Below are 8,307 nucleotides of genomic sequence, written 5' to 3' on the forward strand. Positions count from 1 at the left end.
CCCTCCAATAGATCCTTGTAAAAGGATTTAAAGTGTATTCATTTAAATTAGAGAGACAATTTAAATTAAAAAGCTTAGACCTGCCTCCACCACAGGAGGGCTCGCTCGACCCACCAGCGGACAGGCACCAGTATTGGGAGAGGGGGGCTGGCCGTCAGGGTCCACCGCAGCTCTGGCACAAACCCGGCGACACGGAGGTCGCACGGGCAGGAACGGACTGGCCATGTCGGCTTCGCACTTTTTTGGTTTTAGAAGGGCACAACATGCCTATATCTGTGTCTCCCCCTCCTTTTACTCCTCCACCTCTTTTATTTTCACATGACTATATGTACTTGTCACTTTTCCATGTGTTAGTTGTGTCTTCTGAGCAGTTTGTCAGCTTTTGAACACCTTTGAAGGTGTTTTCTATGTGTTTCTATGTGTTTTTGTTTGCCTGCCATTGGTTTTAACGGTGTTCAAAGGTGTTCGACGAACAGTTCGACGAACAGTTTGGCGAACATATGGGTGTTCGACGAACCGAACCGAACTCGAACACTACGGGAGTGGCTCAACACTAATCATAACCCCCTTACTTAAAAAGCCATCCCTCGACCAGAACTGCACTGCTAACTACAGACCTGTCTTTAATCTTCCTTTCATCTCTAAACTCCTGGAACCCTTGGTCCACTCCTGTCTAATCCGCTATCTCTCAGATAACTCTCTCCTCGACCCTCTACAATCTGGTTTCCGCTCCTTACACTCCACTGAAACTGCCCTCACTAAAGTCTCTAATGATCTACTAACAGCCACATCCAAAGGTCACTGCTCCCTGCTGATTCTACTGGATCTCTCTGCAGAATTTGACACTGTGGATCACCAGCTCCTCCTCACTATGCTCCGCTCTATAGGCCTCAAGGACACCGTTCTCTCCTGGTTCTTCTCCTACCTCTCTGACCGCTCCTTCACTGTATCTTTTGCCGGCTCCTCTTCCTCTCCTCATCCTCTTACTATCGGGGTTCCGCAGGGCTCAGTCCTGGGCCCCCTCCTCTTCTCTCTATACACTGCCCCTATTGGACAAACAATCAGCAGATTTGGGTTCCAGTATCATCTCTACGCTGACGACACTCAATTATACACTTCTTCCCCTGACATCACCCCGAAGCTAATGCAAAATACCAAGGACTATTTGTCTGCTGTGTCTAACATCATGTCCTCCCTCTATCTTAAACTGAACCTCTCCAAAACTGAACTTCTTGTGTTTCCCCCCTCTACTAACCTAACTCTACCTAACATCGAAATTACCTTGGAGGGTTCAACCATAACTCCCAAGCAGCACGCCCGCTGCCTTTGGGTCATATTCGACACTAACCTTTCCTTTACTCCTTATGTCCGATCACTCACTCGCTCTTGCCACCTGCACCTTAAAAACATCTCTAGAATCCGATCTTTTCTCACTTTTGAAACCGCTAAAACTCTTACTGTCGCTCTTATTCACTCTCGTCTGGACTACTGCAACTCTCTTCTGATCGGTCTCCCTCTTACCAAAATTTCTCCTTTCCAATCCGTCCTGAATGCGGCAGCCAGGGTAGTATTTCTGTCCAGCCGCTTGACCGATGCCTCCACCTTGTGCCAGTCATTACACTGGTTACCCATTCGCTACAGGGTCCAATATAAACCCATTGCTCTCACCCACAAAGCTCTCCACAGTTCTGCACCACCTTATATCTCCTCTCTCATCTCAGTCTATCGTCCTACACGTGCCCTCCATTCCACAAATGACCTAAGACTAACATCCCCCATAATCCGAACCTCGCACCTCCGTCTCCAAGACTTCTCTCGTGCTGCACCAGTTCTCTGGAATGCTCTACCCCAGACGATCTGATTGATGCCTAGCCCCGATGTCTTCAAGCGCGCTTTAAAAATCCATCTCTTTAAACAAGCCTACTACCTCAAATACCCAGTAAACTAACTTTCCCCTGTTCCCTCCTAAATATTATTCAGAATCTGTTTCTACTGTTCATCTGTCTCTACACCCTCCATGCACACGATAACTGCACTCGGTAATTGAGTATTGCACTAGAACATACAGGCTGATGACCGGATCATACAGCTTTATATGATAATCCCGACTTATTATAATTGCCAGACCTGAAATAACAAGCACTTCCACCTATTGTGTCCCCCCATATCCTTGTAGAATGTAAGCTTGCGAGCAGGGACCTTACTCCTGATGTAACTGTTTAAACTGTCTCAATTGTATTGAATTTATTGTTTGTACATGTCCCCGCTTAATTGTAAAGTGCTGTGGCATATGTTGGCGTTATATAAATAAAAAATATTATTATTATTATTATGTGCTTATCTTTTAACAATATATTGTGTTGTAATGTTATCTATCTATCTATTTATCTATCCCTTCCTTCCTGAGAAGAGCTGCAATAATGCATTTGTCCTTTGCTACACCGTTGCACATACACCATATACCTAGTCAGTGGCCTTGTTATCAGCTCCTACTCTTTTAATTCAACTGTCCCATCAGTTGAGTGTTGCTGAGTACCACGCATTTAAAAAAAATGTGGGGGCCGTTACGATTTCTTTAGTGAAAGGCTGGCTCCGTCTGGTGGAGCACTGACTTCTTTAATTTTCTATATGTGGATGAAAAAAAGATAAAAAAAAGATTGGTCTGAGATGTTGTATTAGAGTGCTACCTATGTCTGTCAATCAGAGCATCCTATTGGTTTTCAGCCAGGCAGATAGATTGCTTGCAATAGATGTAATGAGTGAATGGAACAATGGAATAATGCAAGAGAATGGGACAATGGAACAATAGAATAATGCAAGAATGGAAGAATGGAACATCATTTCATGTGTCGTAATGGGCTCCTGGCCTTTATCTGGCTGTGCTGCTGCAGTTAGCTACAGTCTGCAGGGAGCCTGTGGACTAGGAAGAAGGTGAACCGCTGCTTGTTTGTTCACTAATTAGTTATCCTCTCCCCATCCCATTGTCTGCAGGTGCATGGGACATTGGGGGGGGGGGGGGGAGAATGTTTGAAAATAGCAAGACTCATGCAGAGTAAGAATGCATGCGTGGGCTGCAGCAGCAACAAGAGGTAAAGTTGTGGGTTTTAAGTTGTCTATTGATGAACAACATGTCCTCCTAAGGGGAGTCTTTGTTGCTATCCCTACAATGGGTGCCTTCTTGAAGCCAGGGTGAAGTCATAGGCCAAAACCAATTCAGGTTATCTCTTCTCTGCCTTTTAGCTGACATCAAGTGTAGTATCTGTTCTCACTTAGTATATGTGCTTTGCTTTTACCAATATATTGTATTGTAATGTTATCTATCTATCCCTTCCTTCCTGAGATAAGCTGCAATAATGCATTTGTCCTTTGCTACACACCATATACCTAGTCAGTGGCCTTGTTATCGTCTGCTACTCTTTTAATTCAACTGTTCCATCAGTTGGGTGTTGCTGAGTACCACGCATTTAAAAAAAATGTGAGGGCCGTTACGATTTCTTTAGTGAAATGCTGGCTCCCTCTGGTGGAGCACTGACTTCTTTAATTTTCTATCTGTGGATGAAAAAAAGATAAAAAAAAGTTTGGTCTGAGATGTTGTTTTAGAGTGCTACCTATGTCTGTCAATCAGAGCATCCTATTGGTTTTCACCCAGGCAGATAGATTGCTTGCAGTAGATGTAATGAGTGAATGGAATAATGGAATAATGCAAGAGAATGGGACAATGGGACAATGGAATAATGCAAGAATGGAAGAATGGAACATCATTGCATGTGTCATAATGGGATCCTGGCCTTTATTTGGCTGTGCTGCTGTAGTCAGCTACAGTCTGCAGGGATTCTGCAGACTAGGAAGAACGTGGACAGCTGCTTGTTTGTTCACTAATTAGTTATCCTCTCCCCATCCCCTTCTGTGCAGGTGCATGGGACATTGGGGGGGGGGGGAGAATGTTTGAAAATAGGCAGACTCATGCAGATTAAAAATGCATGCATGGGCTGCAGCTGCAACAAGCAGTAAAGTTGTGGGTTTTAAGGTGTCTATTGATGAACAACATGTCCTCCTAAGGGGAGTCTTTGTCCCTATCCCTACAATAGGTGCATTCTTGAAGCCAGGGTGCAGTCATAGGCCAAAACCAATTCAGGTTATCGCTTCTCGACCGTTTGGCTGACATTAAGTGTAGTATCTGATCTCATTTAGTATGTGTGCTTTGTTTTTACCAATATATTGTATTGTAATGTTATCAATCTATCTATCCCTTCCTTCCTGAGATAAGCTGCAATAATGCATTTGTCCTTTGCTACACCGTTGCACATACACCATATACCTAGTCAGTGGCCTTGTTATCAGCTGCTACTCTTTTAATTCAACTGTCCAATCAGTTGGGTGTTGCTGAGTACCATGCTTTTGAAAAAATGTGGGGGCTGTTACGATTTCTTTAGTGAAATGCTGGCTCCCTCTGGTGGAGCACTGACTTCTTTAATTTTCTATCTGTGGATGAAAAAAAGATAAAAAAAAAGTTTGGTCTAAAATGTTGTTTTAAAGTGCTACCTATGTCTGTCAATCAGAGCATCTTATTGGTTTTCACCCAGGCAGATAGATTGCTTGCAATAGATGTAATGAGTGAATGGAACAATGGAATAATGCAAGAGAATGGGACAATGGAACAATGGAATCATGCAAGATTAGAAGAATGGAACATCATTGCATGTGTCATAATGGGCTCCTGGCCTTTATCTGGCTGTGCTGCTGCAGTCAGCTACAGTCTGCAGGGAGCCTGCAGACTAGGAAGAAGGTGGACCGCTGCTTGTTTGTTCACTAATTAGTTATCCTCTCCCCATCCCCTTGTCTGCAGGTGCATGGGACATTGGGGGGGAGGGGAGAATGTTTGAAAATAGGCAGACTCATGCGGATTAAAAATGCATGCGTGGGCTGCAGCTGCAACAAGCAGTAAAGTTGTGGGTTTCAAGGTATCTATTGATGAACAACATGTCTTCCTAAGGGGAGTCTTTGTCCCTATCCCTACAATGGGTGCCTTCTTGAAGCCATGGTGCAGTCATAGGCCAAAACCAAATCAGGTTATCGCTTCTCTGCCTTTTGGCTGACATCAAGTGTAGTATCTGTTCTCATTTAGTATATGTGCTTTCCTTTTACCAATATATTGTATTGTAATGTTATCTATCTATCTATCTATCTATCTATCTATCTATCTATCCCTTCCTTCCTGAGAAAAGCTGCAATAATGCATTTGTCCTTTGCTACACTGTTGCACATACACCATATACCTAGTCAGTGGCCTTGTTATCAGCTGCTACTCTTTTAATTCAACTGTCCCTTCAGTTGGGTGATGATGAGTACCACGCATTTAAAAAAAATGTGAGAGCCGTTGCGATTTCTTTAGTGAAATGCTGGCTCCCTCTGGTGGAGCACTGACTTCTTTAGTTTTCTCTCTGTGGATGAAAAAAAGATAAAAAAAAGTTTGGTATGAGATGTTGTTTTAAAGTGCTACCTATGTCTGTCAATCAGAGCATCCTATTGGTTTTCACCCAGGCAGCTAGATTGCTTGCAATAGATGTAATGAGTGAATGGAAGAATGGAATAATGCAAGGGAATGGAAGAATGGAATAATGCAAGAATGGAAGAATGGAACATCATTGCACGTGTCATAATGGGCTCCTGGCCTTTATCTGGCTGTGCTGCTGCAGCCAGCTACAGTCTGCAGGGAGCCTGCAGACTAGGAAGAAGGTGGACCGCTGCTTGTTTGTTCACTAATTAGTTATCCTCTCCCCATCCTTTTGTCTGCAGGTGCATGGGACATTGTGGGGAGAGGGGAAAATGTTCAAAAATAGGCAGACTCATGCAGTTTAAAAATGGATGCGTGGGCTGCAGCTGCAACAGGCAGTAAAGTTGTGGGTTTTAAGGTGTCTATTGATGAACAACATGTCCTCCTAAGGGGAGTCTTTGTCCCTATCCCTACAATGGGTGCCTTCTTGAAGCCAGGGTGCAGTCATAGGCCAAAACCAATTCAGGTTATCGCTTCTCGGCCTTTTGGCTAACATCAAGTGTAGTATCTGTTGTCATTTAGTATATGTGCTTTGCTTTTACCAATATATTGTATTGTAATGTTATCTATCTATCTATCTATCTATCTATCTATCTATCTATCCCTTCCTTCCTGAGATAAGCTGCAATAATGCATTTGTCCTTTGCTACACCGCTGCACATACACCATATACCTAGTCAGTGGCCTTGTTATCAGCTGCTACTCTTTTAATTCAACTGTCCCATCAGGTGGGTGTTGCTGAGTACCACGCATTTAAAAAACATGTGGGTGCCGTTATGATTTCTTTCGTGAAATGCTGGCTCCCTCTGGTGGAGCACTGACTTCTTTAATTTTCTATCTGTGGATGAAAAAAAGATTAAAAAAAGTTTGGTCTGAGATGTTGTTTTAAAGTGCTACCTATGTCTGTCAATCAGAGCATCCTATTGGTTTTCACCCAGTCAGATAGATTGCTTGCAATAGATGTAATGAGTGAATGGATCAATGGAATAATGCAAGAGAATGGGACAATGGAACAATGGAATAATGCAAGAATGGAAGAATGGAACATCATTGCATGTGTCATAATGGGCTCCTGGCCTTTATCTGGCTGTGCTGCTGCAGTCAGCTACAGTCTGCAGGGAGCCTGCAGACTAGGAAGAAGGTGGACTGCTGCTTGTTTGTTCACTAATTAGTTATCCTCTCCCCATCCACTTGTCTGTAAGTGCATGGGACATTGCGGGGCAGGGGAGAATGTTTGAAAATAGGCAGACTCATGCAGATTAAAAATGCATGCGTGGGCTGCCGCTGCAACATGCAGTAAAGTTGTGGGTTTCAAGGTGTCTATTGATGAACAACATCTCCTCCTAAGGGAAGTCTTTGTCCCTATCCCTACAATGGGTGCCTTCTTGAATTCAGGGTGCAGTCATAGACCAAAACCAATTCAGGTTATCGCTTCTCGGCCTTTTGGCTAACATCAAGTGTAGTATCTGTTCTCATTTTGTATATGTGCTTTGCTTTTACCAATATATTGTATTGTAATGTTATCTATCTATGTATCTATCCCTTCCTTCCTGAGATAAGCTGCAATAATGCATTTGTCCTTTGCCACACCGTTGCACATACACCATATACCTAGTCAGTGGCCTTGTTTTCAGCTGCTACTCTTTTAATTCAACTGTCCCATCAGTTGGCTGTTGCTGAGTACCACGCATTTAAAAAAAATGTGAGGGACGTTACGATTTCTTTAGTGAAATGCTGGCTCCCTCTGGTGGAGCTCTGACTTATTTAATTTTCTATCTGTGGATGAAAAAAAGATAAAAAAAAGTTTGGTCTGAGATGTTGTTTTAAAGTGCTACCTATGTCTGTCAATCAGAGCATCCTATTGGTTTTCACCCAGGCAGATAGATTGCTTGCAATAGATGTAATGAGTGAATGGAACAATGGAATAATGCAAGAGAATGGAACAATGGAATAATGCAAGAATGGAACATCATTGCACGTGTCATAATGGGCTCCTGGCCTTTATCTGGCTGTGCTGCTGCAGTTAGCTACAGTCTGTAGGGAGCCTGCAGACTAGGAAGAAGGTGGACCGCTGCTTGTTTGTTCACTAATTAGTTATCCTCTCCCCATCCCCTTGTCTGCAGGTGCATGAGACATTGGGGGGGGAGGGGAGAATGTTTGAAAATAGGCAGACTCATGCAGATTAAAAATGCATGCGTGGGCTGCAGCTGCAACAAGCAGTAAAGTTGTGGGTTTTAAGCTGTCTATTGATGAACAACATGTCCTCCTAAGGGCAGTCTTTGCCCCTATCTCTACAATGGGTGCTTTCTTGAAGCCAGGGTGCAGTCATAGGCCAAAACCAATTCAGGTTATCGCTTCTCGGCCTTTTGGCTAACATCAAGTGTAGTATCTGTTCTCATTTAGTATATGTGCTTTGCTTTTACCATTATATTGTATTGTAATGTTATCTATCTATCTATCTATCTATCTATCTATCCCTTCCTTCCTGAGATAAGCTGCAATAATGCATTTGTCCTTTGCTACACCGTTGCACATACACCATATACCTAGTCAGTGGCCTTGTTATCAGCTGTTGCTCTTTTAATTCAACTGTCCCATGGACCGCAAATATCTGTGTGTATCAAATCCAGTGGCTGTGCAGATGTAGTGGTTCTTACTTTAGGAAAGGATTTTCTGGACATTTGCCCTTTAAAGACAGCTAGTGCACTTCATCATTTGACTACATTGCTTGATTTCCACACCATTTGCAAGTT

At 43.2% G+C, this 8,307-nt stretch overlaps 5 pseudogenes; all 5 read left to right on the plus strand.

Annotated features, from left to right (window-relative positions):
* Positions 1–3,220: 3,220 nt before the first annotated feature.
* On the plus strand, positions 3,221–3,330 carry LOC141173261 (U2 spliceosomal RNA; annotated as a pseudogene).
* Positions 3,331–5,072: 1,742 nt separating this feature from the next.
* On the plus strand, positions 5,073–5,174 carry LOC141173254 (U2 spliceosomal RNA; annotated as a pseudogene).
* Positions 5,175–6,023: 849 nt separating this feature from the next.
* Positions 6,024–6,125, plus strand: LOC141173255 (U2 spliceosomal RNA; annotated as a pseudogene).
* Positions 6,126–6,981: 856 nt separating this feature from the next.
* LOC141173248 (U2 spliceosomal RNA) lies at positions 6,982–7,083 on the plus strand (annotated as a pseudogene).
* Positions 7,084–7,904: 821 nt separating this feature from the next.
* Positions 7,905–8,006, plus strand: LOC141173240 (U2 spliceosomal RNA; annotated as a pseudogene).
* Positions 8,007–8,307: the final 301 nt, after the last annotated feature.

Source organism: Phyllobates terribilis, unplaced genomic scaffold (assembly GCF_046119375.1).
Source record: "Phyllobates terribilis strain yellow unplaced genomic scaffold, ASM4611937v1 Scaffold_12__6_contigs__length_324123572, whole genome shotgun sequence".
Classification (NCBI taxonomy): domain Eukaryota; kingdom Metazoa; phylum Chordata; class Amphibia; order Anura; family Dendrobatidae; genus Phyllobates; species Phyllobates terribilis.